The sequence below is a fragment of the Poeciliopsis prolifica genome, unplaced genomic scaffold, assembly GCF_027474105.1.
Source record: "Poeciliopsis prolifica strain line A6 unplaced genomic scaffold, Auburn_PproV2 SCAFFOLD033, whole genome shotgun sequence".
Lineage (NCBI taxonomy): Eukaryota > Metazoa > Chordata > Actinopteri > Cyprinodontiformes > Poeciliidae > Poeciliopsis > Poeciliopsis prolifica.
Window position 1 is genome coordinate 788911 of NW_026562408.1, and position 26757 is coordinate 815667.

The 26757-nt window shown below is 40.7% G+C and overlaps 1 pseudogene; it reads right to left on the bottom strand.

Moving 5' to 3' along the window:
• The window catches only part of LOC129373375 (protein Jade-1-like), a 103753-nt pseudogene that overhangs the window by 31087 nt on the left and 45909 nt on the right, over positions 1 to 26757 (bottom strand).

The following is a 26757-nucleotide window of genomic DNA, read 5'->3' on the forward strand; positions in this document are numbered from 1 at the left end:
ACCAAAAAAAAAAAAAAAAAAAAAAACCTCAAATATTTCCACCCAAAAAACGGGACATTCAATGGATTGCAGTTTTATTTTTTCAAGCTTGATGTTTATTTGTGATTATTAATAAGTGATCGCTGCGGCTGATTAGCTACTGCTGCTATTAGCTAAGCTAACACAGCTGCTAATAGCTACTGCTGCTATTAGCTAACAGTGGATTAGCTACTGCTGCTATTAGCTAAGCTAACAGAGCGGTGGTAGATTAGCTCATTTAAAGTCCTGCTCGACTGTCAGAGTTGTTGCCTTTTCATTTTTTTTTAAACTCAACCAAAATAGACCAAATTCCAGAGCACCATCTACACGCCAAGGTTGTCATAGTCAAGCTAGCATAACTGACCTGCTCCCTGTCGCCCAGATCTTTTTTTTTAACGAAAACGTTTTTCCTGATCTGATTCTCTGGTTGTTGTATTTTTGGCAATTATTAGCAAAGCTCTGCATCACTTTTTCTTTTTTACATTAGGCAAAAATTTAAGATTTACTACATGATGTTGGCAACTTAAGAGCTACAATCAACGCTAGCCCTGGTTAGCAAGCAGCGCTTTCCCGCGTGACGCCCAGTTGCAGCACGTTTCTCCCCGCGGAGCAGAAAGATAATAAGAAAAGCAGCTTTCTCTGGCCAATCTCTGTGCTTCTCACGGCTTTCACCTGTTGCATACTGATGGGATGAATAATGTGGTGATATTGACAAGGAGCAAGAGTTTTTCTGGCAGCGCTCAGGAGGGGAGAGCAGAAATGGCGGGAGCTCAGCAGCGCATCAGGGAGCGCACGGTGCAATTCGTTCCACTGGCAGCACTTCAAAGAGGAGGAGGACGGAGATAATCCGCCCGCCGTTAGCCCCCCGGATCCTCCGGCACCGACACGCATTTATTCACAACGGCAGCAGGACGGACGGTTCCGATCGGGTCGGCGTCCCGGGATGGAGGCATGGAGAAGATTTTCAATTCGACAGAAAACTGGAATATTTTCTTCCCACACAAACACAACAGCAGAAGACTGATCTGAAAAAATTTTACTAAATAAAGACCAGGAGCTGATGAGAAGCATGGTGGGCCACTGAAGGAAGGCCAAAAATATCAACACCAAAACAAGGACATTTCTGAGTTTGAAGAGTCAAAACTTTGAAACCTAATTTCTGAGATTATTAGAGTATGAAAGAGTTTTTATTTGTTTCTTCTGCCTTAAACAGCCCAGTGACAGAAACAGGCAAAGTTAAAGAACGTGGCCTGAAAAAGACGGAGGAAGTGAAAGTGTTGGAGAAATTGTGATATTATTAATCAATTATTTGTTATTCTCATTGATCTTTATAATGTATCTTTAATTGATGCTTCCCTTAAAGTTAATCTCATTATAGAATTAAGAATGTTTCTTGTATTGTTAATTTACTCTGATTCCTTTCTCAGAAGGCCTCACTGACAGAGAGCAGAAACAAAATCTTCCTGCAGGTTTACCTCTTGGTGAAGAGCTCTGCTTCGGATGAGTTGCTGGCCTCCAATAAAAACCATCATTGATCACTACATATTTTATTAATCTTTGTGCCTGGAAGGAGATTATCTAGTACAGAATGATTGTGTGTTAGTTAGTGAATAACATTTGACGCTGTAGCTGTTTTCCCCTCCCTCTAGAGCTGCAGCGTCCTTGTGATTAGGGATCCTAGAAACAATAAAATAGAGGAGCAGACAGAATGTGCTTCAGAGCGGTAGGAGATTGTAACTGAAGCACAACTCTGTCCGTTCTCCTCGCCAGTGAAAAAGAATCAACTCTTTGTCTTTTCTCTTTGTTAATGTATGTTTAACAGGTGTTAACCCTAACAGAAAGGAAGTTGGTTCAGCTTATCGACAGCCAGCGGTGAGCCGTCGACTCGGGACAAAACGCGGCCGAGTCCAGATCGATCCCGCCAGCAGCACCGAGACCCGATGCAGCCGGAGCGCTTGAGCCGGCCTGGCCCAGAAATGATTATAAATTATCATTATTAAAGATTTTATTCTAATTATGTTGATTGGTAAAGTACAGTAACATGTAGGAGATTATTGTTAATCTGCCATCAATACTCTGATTAGGATTTCTGCAGGTTTCACCAACTCAAACTTAAGAGTTTTTAAGAACATTATGAATTAAATTGAAGACCTGAAAGTACTACACACACACACACACACACACAACACACACCACACACACACACACACACACCACACACACCCTTACAAGCCTAACCAAGCCTTCCCCACCCAATTGAAAAAACGTGGGCAGCACGGTGGCGCAGCGGTTAGCGCTGCGTCTTCACAGAGACCCTCGTGTGGAGTTTGCATGGTCTCCCGTGTTTGCGTGGGTTTTCCCCGGGCGCTCCGGTTCCCCCCACGTCTCCTAAAACATGCAGGTCAGGTCAGTTGGTCGCTGCAAATCGCCCCCGAAAAGAAACTTACTTAACACACACACACACACACACACACACACACACACACACACACACACACACACACACGCACACACACACACGCACACACACACACGCACGCACACACACACGCGCACACACACGCGCACACACACACACACACACACACACACACACACACACACACACACACACACACACACACACACACACACACACACACACACACAAACACACACACTCAACCTCAGGAAACCAAAAACAAAAGGTTCCTGTTCACAAAGTAAAATTCAGGAGTTTTTAAGGTAAATTTCAAACTTTTCCAGCAGTTTGGAGAAAAAACAGAAACTGTTTCAGTTCACTATCATTTATTAATGTCTTCAGATATGATTCTACTTTCTGCAGCAGGGAGAAGTTAGCTAAATGTAATGTTTCATGTTTGTCTTTGCTTTTCCTCACAAAAAGTTTTCAAACTGAACGTGTTTCTGCTGCAATGTAAACTTTTAACATTGTGTTAAAATCTAATTAGTGAGATTTCTGAACTTTTAAATCTTTTTCTTTAGGGTACAAAACGCATCATAAACTTCTGTTTCCATCTCTTCCAGTCATAAACAGAAAGGCCTCCAAACAGTGAGAACAAAAGTTTTAAGTTCTGGCATTTAGCAAATAGAAATAATTCAGGTAATTATGACAAAACTGAAACAAGAGAAGTTTGGCCTGAATTAACTTGTGTAAAATGTTCATCATCTTTAAATATTGTCTCAAATCAAATGTTTATCATCAATCTGTGCTGTTTGAATATTAAGGACTTTCAAGGACTTCAAACAGAAATCAAAGACTTTCCAAACCTTGAAGTTCAAACATCTTCAAGGATTTGTTCAGGTACCTGAATAAAGCCATAAATGTGTTTCCAGAGGTTTTATTAATGTTTCCTTGCTGGAGGTCAGCGTTTCTGCCCAGCAGAGAGGAGATGAAAACACAAATCGATTATGTTTCAGCTTGCTGCAGAATTTAAGTCATCTGGTTGAAACGCTGCCGCCTAATTGCCAGATGGTCGCCTCACTGCGAGCCAAATTGAATCAGCCGAGTTAAACCGAACCGGTTCTGATCGGGCCAAATGGGCTGCATGAAAACAGAGACGTGAGGAAGAAATATTAAACAGAAAGCAGAATGTTTAGTCTGCAGCCTGATGAGAGAAATCAGGTTGGTTGGCGGAAGGTTTCCAGGAGAAAAAAGCATTTCAGATTTCCTGAATGAGCAAAAGAAATGAGTTCAGTTAAAAAGCTGCAGATCCAACCAGGTTTTTCTTCTTTATCTGAGAAACTGGGTGACGGGGAACCGCGGGCCAGACTGAACCTGCTTCCTGTTTTCATGCTCAAGCTAATGCTAAAACATTAGCTTGAGCATTAGCTATTTGTTAGCATTAGCCTGCTGAGGGACAAATGGCTGGGATTTATCCAGATATATTTATCTGGTGATTAAAATTAAAAACTGGTTCATAGTTAGAAACTTTTAGACAATGAGACTACTATCACTTTGGTAATCGATCAATCGATTGTTCGACAATCAATTGGATTAGAAATCGCCACATTTGACATATTTTCCATGTAACTACTAAGGCCTTTTGATGCAATATTAGAACACATTTACAGACATTTGATCTGAAATGCAAAATGTTTAGATTTTTTATATTGTTTCAACCTAATTACTCCTTTCAATGTTTTTTCTTTTTAGCAAATACCCCAATTAAGGATTAATCTCTTACTATATTAGGTAGCAATTATTTCACGATTAATTTAATGTTTCAGAAGCTTTGCAGACGTTTTATGTGTCCAGTCCCTGACCTGACAACTCTCCCTTCACCTTCGTTTTAAACAATCACACCAACAGTCTCAGGTTTTCCAACCACCAAACCCAGAAACTTTGCCAAGTTACTTCAAGACTTACTGGATTATTTATCACAGCGTCAGAGAAACTGAAACAGCAGCGAGTTTCGTCTTCTGGTTTCCAACAAAAACAAAAAAACTCAACATGGTGGAACCAGGAAGCAGGTGAACAGCAGGTGAACCTTTCAGAATAAACTGCAGCTGCAGCGTTCCCTGCAGTGGGAACGGTTCCCTGTTTGTGCCACTCACCCTCTCCAGGTCCTGGCGCAGGTGTGTGAAGAGTTTGAGTCTCCTGTAGAGGACGTCCTGCTCCTGCTGGGCCAGGTTGTCCACCTCGTCTCTCTTCAGCGCCACCAGAGGCTGATTGAAGTTTGCTTTCCGCTTCAGCTTCCAGAACTGATACAAGAAATCCACCTGCAAATTAAATGTACGGGTTTTACTTCTCTTGGTGCGTTTGGCTGCAGAACACTAAATGATGGCAGCGAACTGGAGAAAAGAAATTAGTTGGTTTCCCACAAAAGACAAAAACTTTGAGCTGAAGCTCAGACATTATGCAGAAAATACACGAAAATCAGAAACTTTTGCACTTTTTCAAATTTTTAAAAGTAAAAAAGTAACCAAAGTTTTTTAATGTTCAGCTGTTGGAGCTCAGAAATGTCCTTGTTTTGCTCTGTCCAGTAAAATGTCTCTCTGCAGTCAGTCAGAGCCTACCTGGGTCAGGGCCTACCTGGGTCAGGGCCTACCTGGGTCAGGGTCAGAGCCTACCTGGGTCAGGGTCAGAGCCTACCAGGGTCAGGGCCTACCTGGGTCAGGGCCTACCAGGGTCAGAGCCTACCTGGGTCAGGGCCTACCTGGGTCAGGGCCTACCAGGGTCAGGGCCTACCAGGGTCAGAGCCTACCTCGGTCAGAGCCTACCAGGGCCTACCTGGGTCAGGGTCAGAGCCTACCAGGGCCTACCTGGGTCAGGGCCTACCTGGGTAAGGATCAGGGCCTACCTGAGCATCACCTACCTGCAGCAGCGGCAGCTCCAGGTGTTGGGCCACGTCGCTCGGCTCCACCAGTCGGTAAAATTCGTCCTCCAGCTCCTGGAGCTTCTGCTTCCTCTGGCTCACCTTCTCCGCTCCAGCTGGTCCCGCTCGGCCCGCTCCGACGCAGACACCGGGTGGGACGTCCGGCTCTGCTCCGGTTCGCCGTCGGGCTCGTGGTGCTGCTCGGACCTGGCCGCTCCGTTGATGCCGCTGGCGGCCGAGCTGTGGTCCCGGCAGAAGGACTTGAAGCGGACCTCGTCGTTTTCGGCCAGGATGGTTTTCATCTCCAGGCCGCGGTCGAAGGCGCAGGTCACATGGAAGGCCACGATGCAGGACGGCGTGGAGCACTGCGGGCCGACGAGACATTTTCACTAGAAGGACTGGAGCTGTTTTATCACTGACAGCACTAATGTCTTAGTGGGACCATTTATAATCAATCAATCAATCAATCAACCATTTACATGTCACCAAAAAAACACTCAAACATTCCCCAGATTACAACACAACATGTTACAGGTTTACGTTTTCAGGTTTGATTTTTGTTTTGCAATTATTAAGTGATCAGTGTGATAGATTAGCTAGCACTGCTATTAGTCTAACGCAGTGCTTCTCAATTATTTTCCGTTACGCCCCCCTAGCAAGAAGAAAACTATTCGCGCCCCCCATTTCCCACCGTGACTATCCATCTCTGCATAACATTTTTTCCTTATTAACATTTTTTTCGCTGAAAAAACTCTAGCGGCTTATCGGCGTGATTGGGATGTAACGTATTTAAGTGACGCGCTAATTTATTTGGCTTCATGCTGTCCGCTGCGAGCATTTTTAGACACAGCAAACACACCGGTCTTTCCTCTTCTCCAACTGTAGTCACAGTGAAGCCAAGCGCTAAATACGCTTCGTCGTATTTCCTCTTCTTAGCTTTCGGTTGACTTTCTGTTGTCTCATTATCTTTGTCTCTCTCCGCTTTCTTTTCATCCCTGTGAAAAACTTTTTCATGTTGGGGGTTGTTGAATAACGGAGGGCAGAGACAGAACGCAGTCGGAGCTTTTTGTTGACTTAACACTGCTAACCAAGGCAAACCTGTTGTCTTGTAAGTCGTAAAATGTTGCACTGTCGCAAACGTGACAGAAGTAACAATGAGAGCGCCACTGCTGCCTACTGTGCGCAATTACACTTTATACTAGTACGGCCAAAAAAAGCCTGTTCCCCAGGATCACACGCGCCCCCCAGGTATCGCACCGCGCCCCCCAAAGGGGGCCCGCCCCACTATTTGAGAAGCACTGAGCTAAGCTAACGCAGGAGCGGTAGATTATCTATTGCTGCTATTAGCTAAGCTAACACAGCAGCAGTAGATTAGCTAGTGCTGCTATTAGCTAAGCTAACACAGGAGCAGTAGATTAGCTAGCGCTGCTATTAGCTAAGCTAACACAGCAGCAGTAGATTAGCTAGCGCTGCTATTAGCTAAGCTAACGCAGCAGCAGTAGATTAGCTAGCGTTACTATTAGCTAAGCTAATGCAGCAGCAGTAGATTAGCTAGCGTTACTATTAGCTAAGCTAACGCAGCAGCAGTAGATTAGCTAGCGTTACTATTAGCTAAGCTAACGCAGCAGCAGTAGATTAGCTAACGTTGCTATTAGCTAAGCTAACGCAGCAGTGGTCCTACTAATGACCTCATAATGTGACTCAGGTGTGTTGAACTAGGAACATCTAAAAGTTGGCGTCGCCCGATAAATTAAAATCAACTCACTAATTTCCATTCTGATCATTAATATTTTTTTAAGTGCAGTTTTTGTAATGATAGGCAGCACCAGCAGGTGGTGATGCAAGCAGGTTGGCACATGAGGAAGTCAGACAGGATCAAGTTAACATGAGTGTTGCTGAAGTTAATTAATAAAAGAGTCAACTTTAAAAGACGTGGCGTCCTTTCTGGTACTACAGGACTAACATTACAGTTTTGTTTGTCATCAAATATTTTGTTGTCTGTTATGTTTTTATTTGGATATTTAAAATATCTTCTGGTCAAAGACAGATAAAAGATGAAATTATTAATTTATTGTGAAATGAACAATGAAGACAGAATGAAAAACTTTTGTGATAAACTTGAAACAATGTATTAAAAAGAGAATAAAGTAAAACATTCAGAGATCTGTTGTAAATCCTGTTTATTGTCTGCTGCAGTTCATCTGGATCAAACTTCCAGAAAACTGCAAAGCAGCCGAAACACTGAGCTCCTCTAACTCCAGAGCAGCTGCTGCTGCTTCTGAACCAAAGCAAATGAAAAACATTTTGATGCATATTGATGGCAAAATGTAACAATGTTGGACTGTTTGGTGTTTTCACTTTGAACTGCCTGCTTGCTGAAATGTGCAACACAAATAAACCTGACTGATGCAAACCAAACCATTTTATACAGTTGAAGATGAAACATAACCAACAAAATGATGATGCAGAAAACATTTAGTATTTTTAATGGCGGGTTATTCAGAAGAGAAAGAAAAATAATCAATTCTGAAACATTTAATGAGGAAAATTCTCTCCATCGCGCTGCTGTGCAGCATCAGCATCTTTACTGTGTGTGAGTGTGTGGGTCTGTGTGTGTGTGTTCATCTGCCTCCAGCTACGGAAACATGAGAGTGAGATTCCCTCCCTGTGGGCAGATCTGGCTCAAAGGCTCACAGTTAATCTACAGCATCAATACGGTCAAAGCAAACACTCCCATGGCTGCACAAACAGTGAGTGTGAGAATCCTTCCAGAACACACACACACACGCACACACACACATACACGCACGCACGCACACACGCACGCACACACACACACACACACACGCGCGCGCACGCACGCACGCGCGCACACGCACACACACACATACACACACACACACACACACACACCACACACACACGCACACACACATACACACCACACACACACATACACACACACATACACACACACACACCACACACACACACACGCACGCACGCACGCACACACCACACACACACACACACACACACACACACACACACACACACACACACAGCCAGGGGCTCACCTGGACGACAGGCAGGTGAACATGAACTAACTGCGTTTGTTTAAGGGAAGCAATAAAAACCATTTGAATTGAATGAATCATGTCCAACTAGAGATTTGTTACCAAGTGTTTTTCTCTGTTTTCTAGTGCAAATGTCTTAATGCACTAGAAATAAGATAAAAGTAAGACTCTGCTTGAAGTCAATAATTCCTCAATATTGATTAAAAGTATCTACTTCCACTGGTGGGTTATGCAGCAGTTCAAAGTGCTTTAAGTAATAAAAACACAACATTACAAAATCATAACCAGACTGTCATTAAAACTGTAATATTTGTTCAAATGTCACCACCAAAGTCCTGCTCAGTTTTCACTCATTTCAAATTCTGTTCAATTAAAATCTTTCCTCAACCTTCACACCGCGTGGAAAAATGTTTCTCTGCTGTGTGCTGTCTACGTTCCTATTTATTAGAAACAGGAAACGATGAAGAACCTTCAGTTACTCTATAAATATGATATATGTACTTTATCCCTCCACAGGTCGTGATGTTTCTCTAACAGAGCCTCACTCTTCCTGGTCATCTGACATTTATAAACATATAGAGGAGCGTTAGCAGGGTGGCCGGTCCCCCCCGGGGCCTCCGACCCCCCCCCCCCCGTTCCCCAGGTGCCTCCGAGCCCCCCCTCCCCCCCTGTACCCCCCCGGTGGAGCCGCTCCTGGGCAGAGAGGCGGCGGTTCTCCAGTACCTGGATGCAGGTTCCTGTGAGTTCTCGACACAGGCTGCAGGACAGAGCCCAGCGGCTGGCGGGATGTGGGACACCTTGGTGATGGGCTCCATCTTCTCCGGGCAGCTGATGCTCACCTGCAGAACAACAGACAGCAAAGGTTGTGCAGGAGGCTCCACGAATGCTTTTCAAAGATGTGCGATCATATTGGTGTTTTGAGGCCATTTTCCAGTAATATAATGGAAGATCAATAAACTTTAAATTCTAATGAAGATTTAACACTATACAACATTTTAAATGTCCAAAATAAACAAAACAAATGAAATGAATGATAAAGTCTCTAAACTGGCAAACTGAAAATAGGAACTGGTAATAAGTGACTCCTTGTTTACAGGCCTAGTTTGAGTGAAATGTGTTGAGTTGTTGCTGCTCAGTTTGAATCTTATTCTCTCTGTCAGTCCAATCAGAGCCGTTTCGGATCCGGACCTCCACCAGAAACAGTCAGAGGAAGAAAGAAAGAGCCGTTTCTTCTCCTCTTCCTCACTTCCTTCCCCTCCAAAGAAACTCCTCTTCCTCTTCCTCTGGTTTCTGAAGCAGCTCTCTCTCTCTGTCTCTCTCTCTCTCCCTCCATCCTTCCCTCCATCCTTCCCTCCATCCACTCGTCCTTCTGGAAGCATTTTGCTGCCAGAGCCAATATTTTCAGAGTCTTTTGGGTGAAACGCTTCGGCAGAAGATTTCCAGCTCATGCTTGATGAGATTATCTGATTAGATCTCAGACTTTAAACATCCTGATTTTTATCCAATTACCAAAAAAGCTGGCAGGAGAAAAACGATAAAATGTGAAAATCCATTCATGGAAAAAAGGTTATCTGTGTAAAAAACTATTCAGGTGAAAAGAAACAATCAGAGCTTTTATTATAATCTGTTGCAGTTAAGTTTATTATCAGTTATTAAACTTAATTTAAGCTTCTGAAGGTGTGAAGGACAGAAAGCATGTGCATTTATTTATGTGCTTTCAATTATTTTAAAAGTTACAAAATGAACAAAATCTGCTCAAAATGCAGCACTGAAAAGAATTTTATCACATTAAACCTGAACACGTTTTCATTCTTTATGGTGAAAAGGAGAAAAAATCTTGTTGATGTTTAAAACGATTTTTCTGCAGGTTCTGAATGTTTGATAATATTGTTGGTTTGAGACTATTTCAATTCAAATTTAAAAATACTTTATTGATCCCAAGAGAAAATAACTGCTGTTGTAACTCAGATTAATGCCAGGATTAAAGCAAGAACAGATTCTGGATCGATAAACTTTAAATTCTGACAAACATTTAAAGCTGGAAGGCATGTTAAATAAATAAAACAACAAAAAGAATTATGAAGTCTCTGTAAACCAAACTGTCCTTCAGAAAAAGGTTTAGATGAGACGAAAACTGCAGACTGAAAACTTTTACCATCCAGTTTTTGGTAGAAAGAGAAAAATGAAAAAAACAAAAGAAACTATGGATTTTATTGTAAGTAATTTATAATTATAAAGAAGAAAGAAAATGATACATAATCCTATGAAAACAAAAACATCACACTGTGACCTCCAGCTGCCAGTAACACAAAGGAAAATATAGTTCTCTAAATGGATCTATATTCTAATAGATGTGCTAGAGTGGCCTAGTCAAAGTCCAGACATAAATGGGACCAGAATCTGCAGTAAACCTTCAATCCAGTGTGACACAAACACTGTGGGCTCACCTCAGGGATCCATAAGGCACAGCTGACATGGACCCACTTGGTTCCACTGCGCGTCGGCTTCAGGGCGCCGCCTCTCTTGGGGCACAGCAGACATTTGGGCTGGACCCCCAGAGCGCAGGTCCGACACAGCCAGTTGCCCTGAGGCACCTTCAGGATGCCGTAACACGCCTGGCAGAGAGCGCGAGACGTTAGGCGGGCCTGCTGCTATCAGCTAAGCTAACACAGCGGCGGCAGATTAGCTAATTGAAGCATCATACTTAAATTGTTTTTTCCACTCTGAAGTTGGTGTTTTAGTCTCTTCTTTTAAATCTAAACTGAACCGAAACACAGAACAAGTTATGACTGTTCATCATAACTTGATGAACAGTCAAGTTATGCTAGTTTGACCATGAAGGTTTTCATCGTCAAGCTAGCATAACTGAGCTACTTTCCTCTCCCTCGCCATTTTTTAATTCAAACTTTTTCCTGACCTTGTTCTTGTGTAGTAGCAAAGCACTGCGTCTGTTTTTTCTTTATGCATCAGGCATAAATGTAAGATTTAGAATCTTGTTTTGACAACTTAAAAGCTAAAACCAATGCTAGTCATCGTTAGCGACGCATCTCAAAACATCAGCAATTTTCTAAGCTCTAATTTAGACCATATTTTCTAGAAATAGCTTAAGAAATAAAGCTTCGACTTTATTGACTGGTGACATAAATCGATGCGCAGTAATGGCTGAAGGAGCGTCGCTAGCTGCAGAGGCTAACAGGTGATGTCCAAACCAATAATATAAATCTGTGGTCTCGATATCGCAGAGCGATGAACATACAGACCGATGCTGACTGTCAGTCAGTCAAACTGCAGGAGATTTTGTTGAAGTCTGACCTGATGGACGCAGACATTGCACTTGTCACAGAAGACCATCTCGTTTCCGTCTTCTCCCTCCGGCGAGCGGCAGACGTCACACACCACGTCCTCGTCGTACTCGATGCCCAGGCCTTCCTCCGTCTCGATGGCCTGCTGCATCTTTTCCTGGCAGACGCGCTCCAGCTCCACCAGGACGCTCTCCATGGTCAGCTCGTCCAGCTCCGGCAGCGCTGGGCCAAAACCAAGCAGCCATTAAAACGCTGGAACACGAGATCTGTGAAAAATAAAGCTAATTCTGCTTTCATTCCTGTTTTTTTACAATATCTTCATATATCACTTTCCCACAGTGATTCAAGGACTTTTCAAGCATTTTGAAGGTAAGTTTCAAACTTTTCCAGAACCAGATGGAGATGAAAACAGAAGAGTTATTAATATGATATCAATTATTATTAATAGTGCTTTGTGATGTTATTTTTATATCCTACTACAGGAGGGACAAAGTAATATCACCAAATTTTATGTTGTGAAATGTTTCTCTACATCCAAGTGTCTGAAAACAAAACATTGATTAATAACTTCAATAACTTACTTTAACATATAAAATAGGAGCCAGCCTTTATTGCAATAAGTTACCTAGCAGCCCCAGTGAGCCCAGCCCTGTTACCTGGCAACCACAGTGAACTCCAGCACGTTTGGTCAGCTGGTTTCGTAAATATTCATTACATTAAAACGATGCAAATAGATCTTGTTAAAGTAAATGACCTTCCTGCTCAAATTAAATGCTTTAACATTAAATACAAACAACATTAAGTTTTCTGGCCGATCTGTTGGGTTGGACTTTATGAGCAAAGTCAAGGATTTCAAGGATTTTAAGGATTTCAAGCTCTCACTTGTTTGGGGGGATTAAAAGTGTGATTTATGGTTTTTCTAAGAATATTTAGAGGATATTAGCTGAGGGTGTTTCTCTGGAGTCGGATTTATTCTTCCTAGATATCAATAAAATAACAGTAACTGTTTCCATTTTTCATTTTTGATGCCTCATCTGCATTCAACGCTCAGTTTCCATTTCAGTTCCCCAGACATCCAGCAATAAGTAATAATGTAATTAAAATAAAAGGGTTGAAACATCAGGTCTGGGTGTTAAATAAACGTTTGGCCCTGACCGTCTCCAAGGCCACAGATGTTGTTTTGCTGCCCTGACCTTCGTCTGAAAGGTTGTCCCACTAATCTACAGCTAAAAATAGATGTTGCCTTTGGTTTTAACAGCCATGTTAATGAGGTGCTAAAGTCTTGTTTTCGTCTCAGATGACTGTCGGAGGTAAAGGCCTTTCCTTCCAGAACAGTTCATCTTGACTTTATGACCTCGCATTAGGATTCTGTCATTTTCTTCTATTTGAGGATGAACAGAGAACCAGAACTGAAACTGGTTCAATAAGCAGCTGCTGAAAGACAAAATGACAATATCAACGCAGTCTGGTAACTTTTCAGTGAAATGTGGTTTTCACCAGTGTGTGGCGCTAGCAGCTCCGCCCACGATCAGGAATGCTTTCATTTTTAATGCGTGATGGCGCATTATTAATTGTTTATGTGTCTTTATAGTTTTGAATAATGTTATGCATATAAATACAGATAGCATCTATAAAAAATGCAGTGATTCTCAGTGACTGTTTCTGATTTATTCTTGAATATCTCCAGTTCAGGACATAAAATAAAACATTTTGATTCTGTTTCCATCCTTCAGTCGGGTCGACCCGGTTCTACTGGAACCAGAACTTCTGCTCCACCTCCAGCTGTGGTTCTGACCCAAACCAGCCTGTTCCCCTCCTGGCCTGTGGGGGCGCTGCACCAACAACCACTGCAGGAAACGACACTAAAACCTCTAAAGACGCTGAGAGCAACTTCCTGTTTCACCAGATGAAACAAGATGGAGGCGTCAGAGTTTAGTGATTTCTCTTTAGTCTTTGGCTGAAGACCAGGAGCCATTTCTGCTGCTAGCGCTAGGCTAACATGTTAGCTTTGGTTGGATTTACCCAGAATGCCCTGCGCTGTAGTCCACTTCCTGCTTGTGGAGCGGTCTCTGGTCCGCTTGGGGTTCACATTTAAACCAAACCAAACCCAGGCTTGGAGGACCAGAGGTCAGAGGTCGATTAGCCTTTACACGTCACTATCTGGACTTTTTAGGCAAATTTCGGCTTTTATTTTTTGGGTATAAATAACTTTTATCCACTTGATAAATCAAAAATTAAAGCTTAATTTTATATATACAGTAATGTCACTATTGCAATTTAAATAGGAAAAAAAGCAAAGATAATATTTATCTGTCAGGGTGTAAAACTGTTTTCTCTGTTCATTTCTTTTTCCAGCAGAGCTGCAAACTTGGACCTGGAGCGTTACGGCGAAGACACTTCAGTTTTTCTTCCAGTGTTTTTTTGAGACAATGTTCAGATTCAGTTAGTTTTGGCTGCTTCCATAGGAAACAGACTCAGATTTATGTCACTGCATGAAATGAGGAGGAAATTAGTCAGGTGTTAATAGTTAATCCTGAGTTAAGTGGAGAAATGCTGCTTGTTCAGATAAATATAATAAAAGAACTTCAGTTGCCCAGAGCTCAGCTCATGTTGTCGTTTGTATTCCTGCTCAATTTGCATCTCAAAGTGCTGCCTTGCTCCAAGGCTGCTGAATTCTTGATGAAATCTGTTCTAACTGGCAAAGGAGAGCTAAAAAATAAAAAGGATCAGAGATACGAGCAAAGCAAACAGCCTGACTTCAGGACAGGAGATACATGGAAAACTATCATCGCTAACTGGAGCGAAAGGATTAAACAAACCGAGGAAGGAAAAACGTCTCGTTAAAGGATGTTTCTATGGAAAAGATTATTTTAGAAACTTTATGAGATTAAAAGTGCTGCAGCTAAATAAATACAGGGAGCAAACAAAGCATCTGTAACAAAACAGCTGTAACGAAGCGGACCACCAACCATCACAGCTCATTAGCCAGAGAGTTTGTGGACTTTTTACTGATTCATCTGAAGGATCCAACGCTTATTTTGAAAGAGAAGCCTCCATCTATTAATAACTTTATTTACTCTTTCTTCTGCATCCTGTTACATATCCGTATCGTGTTTGATTTGCATAGTTGGCATTAAAGTGAAGTTTCCTGATTTTATGTCACATAAATAACCAAAATCTCCAAGTTAAGTTATAATGTGGGAAAATCGTTTCTGTCTTTAATGCACAAACCTTAACAAATGAAAAATAAGATATTTATTCCAAACTCGGTGCAAATAATTCAAATGTGTGCAGCAGGCTGGAAAGCAGCAAATATGACAGGTGATAAAATAGATGACTTAATTTTTTTACTTTAAAACTATTTTATCAAAACATGCATTAAAATATATCATTATGGTGGAAGCTGCAACGCTCCACCTGTGAAAGTAAATCTGCTTCTGCACTGAGAATCAACATGTTGACAGCAAAGAAGGACAATTATGAAAAAAGGGGTAAAATCAACTTTAGAAACGCTGCAAATCTGACTGTTTCAGTTTTTTCTGCAGTGTGTATCTCAGAGGAGGAGCTTTGTTAGCAATGACTTCATCTTGATGAAAACGTTCCAGCTCAGTTAGTAGATTTTCAATCAGAACAGGAATTTTTCCCACGTTACAATGAAATCAAACAAGTTCTCATTATTTGCTGAAAGTTTTTTTGAGTGCTCTAAGATATTTGCACTATAAACTGGACAAAAAAGAGAAAACGGCTGAAGTTTAATTTACAGAAAGTTTCAGACCTAAAAATGGATTTAATTTAATTCAATGTTGTATTTTTATATATGCAGTGAACGTTTAGCATCACAACACGACCAGAGCTTCAACTAACATTTAATTTAGAAACTGATTATGATTGGAAAAAACAGATATTTTTATTGAACTACTTGAACTTTTTTAAACATTAGAAAACATCAAAAGATGCAATTCAACAAATAACTACCTTTATAAATAATATATCTTCTTTTTCTGCATTTAATGCAATAACAGCAATCCTTTAACAAAGGATAAAAAATATTTTATTGTCATTTCTGTTTATTAGCAAAGTATAGAACTAATTTGATTTTGGATTAACAGATTAATAACTGGACACCAAAATGTGCTTAATGGGAGATTTAAAAAAAAATCTTGCTTCATCTTGACGCAGATGAAGCAAAACTACAACTTCAGACATTTAAACAAAGACGCTGTTTTTATGTTAAATGTTTTTTTATAGTTTTGGTTCAATCATTTGTTGTTTTAGCAAATTGTCTGTTTGAGACTTTATTCTTCTGTTAACAGTTGTTACAGCTATTACAGCGGCGGCTGCGGCAGCGACTACAGCAGAGGCTGCGGCTGCAGCAGCGACTGCGGCAGCGTCTGCAGCAGCGACTCACCCATCTGCCTGAACTCCTGGTTGACCAGCTGCAGCCAGGTGACGTCCAGGTCGTCCAGGTCGTAGCAACCGTGTTGCTGCGAGCGAGGAGGCGGAGCGTCTCCGTCCTTCGTCTGGCCGTCGGCCGCCGCGCCGCCCGTCGCCTCCAGCTGCGACCTGAAACACCAACCGACACGTTTTGCTCAGGAGCCGTTTCTAAGGCAATCAGGAGGTCAGTCAGGCTGACAGGTTGTTGAAGCAGCTTGTAATCAGAATCTACACATTAAACAGATTCTGCTGGCTGAACGGGTCAGGATGGGTCTGTGGTCGGTACCACAGGAGTCCAGAGTCGGTTCAGCATCCTGCATGTTTCACTTCCTCCTCAGCAGGTCAGAGTTCAGCTCAGGCCTCTAAACAGCCATCATTTGATTCAGGGGCGTTAAACCAGGGAGGAACTGAAACATGCAGGATGCCATTTTAGACACCACTGGTCTATTCAAAACCCGTTCATTACATTTTTACATTAAATCATTCTCAGATGATCAGATTTCAGTCCAAAATTTTTCAGGGTCTCTGTCTCTTTAAATCCCAAAAACCTGCTGCTGGCCATGCCCCCATCATTTACACCTGCACAACACCTGCACAACAAAAGCTCTGCAAACAGATGCACAATTATACAACCTATGAAAAGCAGTAGTGGAGCTTCCTGCACAACCAACAAGTCAAAAACAGAACTCTTGTCTTTTCCAGCAGCCATTGTACAGAGCATGCAGCAGAAAAACCAGATGACCAAACACTGGAAGGAGATGTTACAATAAACAAAAAACACGAACTTAATGCCAGAAAACATTTAACATATTTTAGAGTCACAGATGGATAAACAAAATATATGGCAACAGATTCCCTTTAAACTTTTAAGTTTTGTTTAAGATGGGAAAAAATCCAGGTAGTTATTCATTTGTTGATTTATCCATCCTTTATTGATTCTCTGCTTTGTCTCCTTTCCTTTTTCCTGTCTAAGATGGCCGGCGCCGCTGCAAAGTTGCTGCTGCAAAGTTGCTGCTGCAAAGTTGGCGCTGCCTCCATGTTGACAGATATTGCTGGTTTCTGTGCTGTGATGAATGTGGAACTGGGACTTTGTGCTGCTGGTTTTGTTTCCCTCCGTCCAGATGCTGCGACGCGGTGCAGCATCTGGATACTCGACCCCATCAGGCTGTGAATCGTTCACTCACTTCCTCCTGACATCAGACTGAGGTTTCCTTCATGGACGCCATTCGCTTTATTTGAAATTGATAAGCAAGGAAACATGACTTCATGTCTCATTTCAACTTCCAGCAAAAACAACAGGACTTAAATTCACAAACATATTCAAGCTAATTAAATTAAACACAAGGATTTATAGACTTAAGAACAAGTGAGGCCTGTTTAATAAGATCTTATTGTTTCATTCTGAACCGTTGAAGCGTTAAATAAACGTCTGTTTCCATATCAGCTTGATAAAAATAAGCTTCAGTTTTCCATCTCTTCATCCGCACACACATTTTAACGTCACACACTCATCATCACACATTAGCACATTGATTCACTTGTTATGGAGGAAATTGTCCATTTGCAGACAAAAATGGATCAGATGTGTGATTTATTTTTAATTTTTATGAGAGTAATGGATGCAGTGAAAATGCATCACTGATGGAGCAGAACAGCAACAAAGTGGAAAAACGAAACATTGAGAGAAGATGTGTGTTTCCTGCACAGCCACAGAGGAAGCAGAATAAACGGCTCGGCGCCGGGAGGGAAGACAGGGAGAAGTTCGGTGGTGGCAGCATCATGCTGACTCAAGCTGAGAGGTTTTTCCATCCAGTCAGGTTTAAATGTCAAAGTTAGAGTTTGAGTTGGGCTGGAAAATAAACCAAGCTAATCAATTATTCAAATTTTTGTTCTTTGAAAATTTAATCTTTGGAAAATCTGGATTTTTTTTTTACCATATTGATTTTTCTTCTTCGACAAGTGAGTTTTACATCTTCTATTTATTTAGATTTTTGAGAGTTACAAGAATAAAGTTTTAATTTCACCGGAATAAAATCTGATAATTTGGAAAATAAAGCAGTAATTATATAAAAATTCCAACGCAAAAAATAACCAAAAATTAAGAATGTTGAGGATCTTTTGAAGTTATACTTTAAGTTTTATTTATTCTTTAATCAAAATCAAATTATCAGTACAACTTTGAAACTATAATCTTTTTCTCATACTTTTAAGATGTTTTCCGTTTTCTTTTGCATATTTTTTCTTCTACTATTTTATTTTCATAATCAAACTCAAATTCTTGCATTCTTGGCCTGTTACAGGTCATTTGTAATTTATTGTTTTGCAGAAACGACGAGCAAAAAAGAAAAAGCTCAAAACCAGATCTGGTGTGAAAACATCCTTTTCTTCATTTTAGAGCCAAATCATCCAGACGGAGATTTTTCTGCCTTTTTAGTGGCAGCAGTGCTGAATACACTGTAAAAACACAAAATCTCACCAAGAAATTTTGGTCTGAATGAGACAAAACTACAGGTAACGTTCAGCAGGACAGATGAGCTTCTTTTAATGTCCTAATATTCTATCTGAAAAAGACTTAGATGGAAAATGTATTTGAATAATTTATGTATAAATTGATGATTAAAATAATTATCAGTTTCATGTTGACGTCTTCAACTTCTCAAACATTGATAAAGTCCAGCCAATTTTCATGTCAATATCTTTAATCAAACACAAACCAAAGTACATATTTTACAGTTTTCTCCCCTCTAACAACAGGACAGCGAATTTAGCTTCGATCTTTATGGTTTGTGTCATGAAGTATTCAGGAGGAAAAGCTCTGGATCTCATTCCTAAACAATGAAACCTCAACCTCGGATCGTATCGTATCGGATCGTATCGGATCAGATTGTATCAGATCGGATTGTATCGGATCGGATCAGATTGTATCGGATCGGATCAGAGTGGATCAGACTGTATCGGATCGGATCAGATTGTATCGGATCGGATCAGATTGTATCGAAGCGGATCATAGCGGATCGGAGCGGCGCCGGAGAATCCCATCATTTAAAGGAATTCTTCATCTCCAGGTGAAAGATGTTCAGTGGATCTCGTAGCAGTTTGATGCACAATGTTGATTCTTTGTTCACATTCTTCAGCTTAAATATTAAATAAACTGAATGAAAATTAAATAATTTGAATATTTTATTATTTTAAAACAGCTTTTTTGACCTCATCAGTCACAATAATGGACAACAAAATTAAGATCTGCTTGTAATAAAACTCAACTGATCTTTGCTAAATACTTATTTATTTAAAAACAACCTTCAGAAATTATTCATTCGGACTGAATCGAGTTATTGAAAAATCTAAGAAAAACTGGAGAAATATCAAATCAGACAAATCAACAGACTAAATATCTAAAACTTATGCAAAAAAGTCAAACTCTTATTGGAAGAAACTGTTAGTTACCTTCTATATTTAGTTTCACACCAAATTAACAAGATCTGGTTTAATCAGATACATTATAACCAAATAAACGTATGAAAAGAAGGCGCAGCAGAAAGTGGGCTTGTAGTTTCCGTTCTTTCTCTGCTCCCATGTGTTTCTCACCGCTCTGTAAATCTGCATTTTCATAAAACACCAAAAACAATCTTTTCAGGAGGCGCAGTGAGGTAGGCGGTGTTTACGTTTCAGAGTGGGCTGAGCCGGCTCCGAGCCCACACAGGACACGTCTCGTTTAAACAGACATGGACTCCTGACGGGTCGCTCACGCAGAACAGGAAGCCCAACGGAAAGCGGCGGGACGGAGGAGGAGAAACTCCTTCAAACAAAACACTTTTAATTAGTCGGAGAGGCTGTTTAGCAACAGCAGCTGCAGCAGAAACAGATAAAACTCATTTAAATTTAATGTTACAATGAAAGTAGCATCCCAAATAAAAACCTTCCAGTCTGAAACATGCAGAGGTTTTACACTACGCTGATGATTATCTGATATGTTTGGAAGAGAATGAGGCAGTTTGGCAGTTTAGTGTTTGATCAAACTTACGTATCTATTTTTACAAGAAAAATAAGACAAACCAACTGTAAGCTTGAGAAAAGTTAGTGGAAAATGAACAACTTTGACTCAAAATGTTGGCAGATTACAGTGAAAGAAGAAAAACCCAGAAAAGAAAATGAACAGCCATGGAGGGAGCATTTAAAGCACATGATGTTTAAACATTTGAGACTTTTAACAGCTTTTATCTTCATTCTAAGTTTATTTTAAGGTTTAAGGCCAATAAATTACAAACTACTGACTAAAGACTAATGAATGATTTTCTAATAAGAGGAAAAACTGTTCTTTTTCTCTGAATGAATGATGAAATTGGATTTCCCATTTAAATGCAGAAAACAAACCGGATCCGGAAGTGAATACATGATTGAGCCTCTTGTCTCTTTTTCAGAAGCAAACAATCATTTCTCTGTTTGCTCAAACTGGGTCTGAAATAATCTCTCATTCTTCAAATACCTTGGTGTCAGAGTCTGGCTGAGAAACCCGTCTATTCTCCCTGTAATCCCTCTTTCTTTGGCCGTTTTCACGCCAGACGGAGCTCAGATGTGTGAGAGGACGTGACAGAGGCGGAGTGTTGTGCCAACAGCTCCTGTCTTTGGCCAACCTCCTCCAATCCCTCACTGGGAACCAGTTCTCTGTCTGCATGCAGACAATCAGGTCAGCATCCACTACCCGCACGGGGTCCCCCACCCTGGCTTCCAGGGGCACAGAGGATGCCCACTTTGAAATAATCGACTGAGAAAAAGTTGAGTTTGCTTCAATAAAACAGAGTCAGATGAGAGCAGCAGCCTGGTTCATCTGATGGAGAAACCAACTGGTATAAACTCGCCGAACCCATGCTAACTGACCCCATGCTAACTGACCCCATGCTAACTGACCCATGCTAACTGAACCCATGCTAACTGACCCCATGCTAACTGACCCCATGCTAACTGAACCCATGCTAACTGAACCCATGCTAACTGAGCCTATGCTAACTGACCCATGCTAACTGAACCCATGCTAACTGAGCCCATGCTAACTGAGCCTATGCTAACTGAACCCATGCTAACTGACCCCATGCTAACTGAGCCTATGCTAACTGACCCATGCTAACTGACCCCATGCTAACTGAGCCTATGCTAACTGAACCCAGGCTAACTGACCCCATGCTAACTGAACCCATGCTAACTGACCCATGCTAACTGACCCCATGCTAACTGAACCCATGCTAACTGAACCCATGCTAACTGAGCCTATGCTAACTGAACCCAGGCTAACTGACCCCATGCTAACTGAACCCAGGCTAACTGAGCCTATGCTAACTAAAGCCATGCTAACTGACCCATGCTAACTGAACCCATGCTAACTGAGCCTATGCTAACTAAAGCCATGCTAACTGAGCCTATGCTAACTAAAGCCATGCTAACTGACCCCATGCTAACTGAACCCATGCTAACTAAAGCCATGCTAACTGACCCCATGCTAACTGAGCCTATGCTAACTAAAGCCATGCTAACTGAACCCATGCTAACTAAAGCCATGCTAACTGACCCCATGCTAACTGAACCATGTTAACTGAGCCTATGCTAACTAAAGCCATGCTAACTGACCCCATGCTAACTGAGCCTATGCTAACTAAAGCCATGCTAACTGACCCCATGCTAACTGAGCCTATGCTAACTAAAGCCATGCTAACTGACCCATGCTAACTGAACCCATGCTAACTGAGCCTATGCTAACTAAAGCCATGCTAACTGACCCCATGCTAACTGAACCTATGCTAACTGAATCAATGCTAACTGAGCCTATGCTAACTAAAGCCATGCTAACTGACCCCATGCTAACTGAGCCTATGCTAATTGAACCCAGGCTAACTGACCCCATGCTAACTGAACCCATGCTAACTGACCCATGCTAACTGAACTGATGCCAACTGAGCCTATGCTAACTAAAGCCATGCTAACTGACTCCATGCTAACTGAACCCATGCTAACTGAGCCTATGCTAACTAAAGCCATGCTAACTGACCCCATGCTAACTGAACCATGCTAACTGAACCAATGCTAACTAAACCGATGCTAACTGACCCCATGCTAACTGAGCCTATGCTAACTAAAGCCATGCTAACTGAACCATGCTAACTGAGCCTATGCTAACTGAACCAATGCTAACTGAACTGATTCTCTGCTTCTTGTTTTTGAAGCACGTTGGATAAAGGAACGGTTCCAACTTGTCACATTCCACGTAATGATGAAGCCACATAGTCAGATTTTATGCTTAAAACCAAATTTCTTTCTCATCCCAGTTTTATTCCTGATTCTAAATGATGAAATATCTTGTGTAGCGCTGCAGGTTTACTTTTCCATGTTCCTGCCAGCTCATCGGCGCCGAGGGGGAATGTTAGCTCCAGCCACAGAAAGCGAGCATTAATGCATTTTACAGCCAGCTGCCATTTTGCCCCGAGGTTCAGTCTGCCTGTTGTCATGGATATGATTCAGACCTGTTAGCAGCTTTTCTCTAAACCACTGCCGGCTCCAGAACACCTGAGCAGAAAGCAGCGTCGCACATGAGCAAACATGTGACGGCAAGCAGCCCTGAACCGATACCAGCACAGAAACACACACAGCACCGTCGGGCTTCGCCTGTTTGTGTTGCAGCTCTGGGAGTTTGGAGAGACAAACTCTGAGGGGAGGAAAAACGGAAAACCAACCTCCACCTTCCTGTCCTCAGAAATGTGCTGGTAGTGTTACACAAAAGAGAAGAAACACGTATTAAGAGGGAAGGGGATGCAGCAGGGAGAGACGCAGCAGAGCAGAACTGGGATTGGCTGAGTGTTTGTGCCTGCAGCAGTTTGGGCAAACAAGTCGGGGGAATGTTTTCATTCATATTTTCCACTCAGTTAGTCGGAATCCAAAGAGGCACAGCGATCAGCTACCGGCTGAGGAGGAGAAAACCAGAGATAAAATGGTTTTATTGGTGATATCCTCACTTTCTGCACAAAGGGACAAAATCTCCAAGACAAAATATTAAAAACCCCAAAATAGGATTATGAGTTCTTCCTCTTTCAGCAGCAAAACAGGAAATAAAACATGTAAAGTTTTACGCTTCTCTGAATGTTTACAGTCATGTAAAGTTTTAGGTTCATTATTTTCCATTTTTAAGTCAATAAAGTGTTTTTAGTTTCATCCCAGTAACAAAAATAAGAACTTTCCTTTACAATTTTCCTTGAACAGCAAAATCATAGAAATAGTTCATGATATTATTACATCATAAAGTATTTACAGTGAAGCTACAGTAGGAAGTTTATTTTATTTTGTTACTAAAATCAGTGGAAACAAGCTTTTCATTCTGTATCCACTAAATAGAGCAGCTAATACATATTTATCCATTTTAAACACTTTATACTTTTGAACACTGAGTGAATATAAATGTTAAATAAACCTGAAGTAAGTCTCAGATTATAAATTGGTAAACTGTTATTAAACATTCAGAATTTATTGTCCTGGAAACAAATGTTCTTCTTCTGCTTCCAGGGAAAAAAACTGTTTCATTTGCACAATGGAAATGAATTTTCCACTATCTTAGGAAGGAAAAACGTCAAACTAGGGCAGAATTTTACTTTAAAGTTTTATAAAGGTCCTTGAACTACCATTCACAATTAAAGAAGAATCTTCACTTTAAACGTTAAACTCCACCACACAAAGCACAAAACATCCCAGAGAGGAAAATAGCAAACAAACTGCAGTGTAAGGAATGATGTGGGCATCTTTGAGGCGAGCGCTTTGGAGCGTCATCCTGCCTCTGAGGGAAGGAAGAATGCCACCCAAGTTTAGGGGAAACACTAATACGGCTTTATATAAATGGTTACACAACACGCTGCGTCCAGAAGAGGCTCCAGCTGTGTGTGTGTGTGTGGGGGGACAGAGCGTAGCTTCACTGACACACACACACACACACACACAAACACACACACACACACACACACACAAACACACACACAGACAAGTAAACACAAGCTGACAGCAACAGTCTGCAAACACAGACAACCAGTGGAACGGATACACTCGCTGTCAGCACAACCTGCTTCCTTCAGCTCATTTTAAAACACAAATCTAACAGATTCAACACCAAAGAAAGAAAGTTTTTGTGTTTTATCCTTCATACATTCTGAGAAAAACCTGCTGTCTTTGTTTACCTGAGCTAGCATGTAGCATGTAGCTTCACCTTCTCTAAGCTGGGTTAAATCTTAGCGCTTTGCCACTGTTTATGTGATGCAGGCGGCTCTTAATTCCGATGATCTGTCCCTGAAAACGTGTATAAATAACTGCATCATCTGCATATCTGCATAAAATGTAATTTACAAACAAAACAGAGCCATTGGTAAACAAACTAAAGAGAACTGGACCAATAAGCCAAGTGGGAACAATTTGTGAAACAGACAAAAGATTTCACAGCATGAAAAAATAAACTACAGACTCAACATAACAATAACAAAAATAATAATTACTCACAGCTACTGGGTTTATTTAGATTATTTTCTGATAATCTAACCTGATCAGCTCAAACAAAACCAACTATCCTAGTGAATTTATGGATTTTTATTATTTAAACAATTTGTTTTTCTTAAGTTTTGTTGAGAAAATATTTTTATCATTTGCAATCATTAAATATCAGTTTCCACATGGAAGAATAAAAATATTAATGAAATCGTATCTGATATAGAGCAGGAAAACATTTCTAACACATGGCTTCAGAATGAGATAAAAAAATATAATTTAATAGGATTTACATATGACACACATAAAATAAATCCAATCAGAAAGCTGATTCGTATCTCCAACTAAACAGATGTTATATTAATAATGAGGTTTTTATATATATATTGTATATATATACTTGTCTTATTTTTTTAATTAAGAAAAATAAAATGTACTTATTTAAGCTTCATCAAATTAATTCATCATTAAAAGGCCGTAATTAATGATGCTGAATCTGAAAAATGTGTAAAGTTAAGCAGAGCTGCAGGTTCTTCATTCCTTATAAACTCAACCTTAACCTGCTATTCTTTTAAAGTGGAAAGCTTATTTTTGCTGTTTGGATTTATTTATGAAACCGTTTAAATGTTTAGATCTGCAAACGAGACTTTAAATTATAATTATGCACAACAGAACTCTGTTTATTTTAAATACAGACGGCTTATAGCTGAAGTGTTTAACAGAAATTGTGGTACAGACTTTAAAATCAATGTGAGGCTAATAAACCAACCATGATAACTACTGAGTCACACGCTGGCGGCTGCAGTTGCCCTTTAGCTCAATCGGAAACTGCAGCCTGGGGTTTTAAAAATCTGTCGCCTCGTTTGTGTCCCATAAATTACTGCAGAAAAACAGACTGCAGAGCGAATGAAAGGTCTGGTGGAAAAACATGACAGCAGCTCTCCCCAGTGTGTTTATCACCGTTTATGAATATGAGATGGTGTCATCGCTTATGCAAGTTTCTCTGAAAACGAAATGCGTTTGCAGAGGAAAAAACCTTTTGTTGGTGAGGGCTCAGGTTCTCATTACATGCATGATGCAAAGGGCGACCAGCGTGTCGGAACATGTGTTTTCTCTGCCTTTGCAAGAAAGATGAGTTATTATGTGGGCGTCTTTCTACAAAGCAGCTTTAAAAAGATAAAAGTGGGAGAAAAGAGACAGAGAGAGAAAAGGAAATAAAGCAACAAAGTTACAGAGACTGACGGATGTAATGTGACCTGACATGCTGCCTTGTCGTGGATGAGCTCATGAACTTCACTCTACGTTCATGTGTTCATCGGTTTGATTTGACCTTTTCAGCTGCTGTGAGGTAAAGATGACGACTCACTTTCCTCAGACGGCAGAAACTGAGAACTTTGAGCGTTCAGAGAAAACCGTTTCTATACCTGCAGACCGGAACCACAAACTACAGGAAGCTAAAACAAACTACAACAAACTACAGGAAACTATAACAAACTACAGGAAACTACAACAAACTACAGGAAACTACAACAAACTAACAAACTACAGGAAGCTAAAACAAACTACAACAAACTACAGGAAACTACAACAAACTATAACAAACTACAGCTCACACCTGGAGTCTGACAGATTCAGCAATTAATTAATTAATCGATTAATTGGATAATAAATTGGCAAATTTCTTGGATTTTTCTTTAAAATAACATTAGAAATTTATTAAAACAATTTAAAAATAATTTTCTTTTTGGAAAAACTAATAATTGGAAGCAAAATGTCCTTAGGAGATTTTTTATAACTTTTTTATTTACAGAATTTGAAGCAGGTGAAGCAAAATCTTGTTTTATTCCTTTTTTTTTATCTTGGAAAATGTATTTTTTAGTAGTTTCGCCTTCATTCCTGCTCTGATTATGTTGTTCTATCAGCAAGTTGCTGTTTTTGGAGTCTGTATAATTCAGTTCATTAATCAGTAATCATTTCAATTATGTATAAATCTGATGAATCGTTTCAGTCTTTGTTAAGATCCCAAAGCTGCAGCTGATTTTTGGCGTTACCCGCTTGCCGTACCTCTGCTCTGACCTGTGAACACAGGAAACCAGAGCAGCA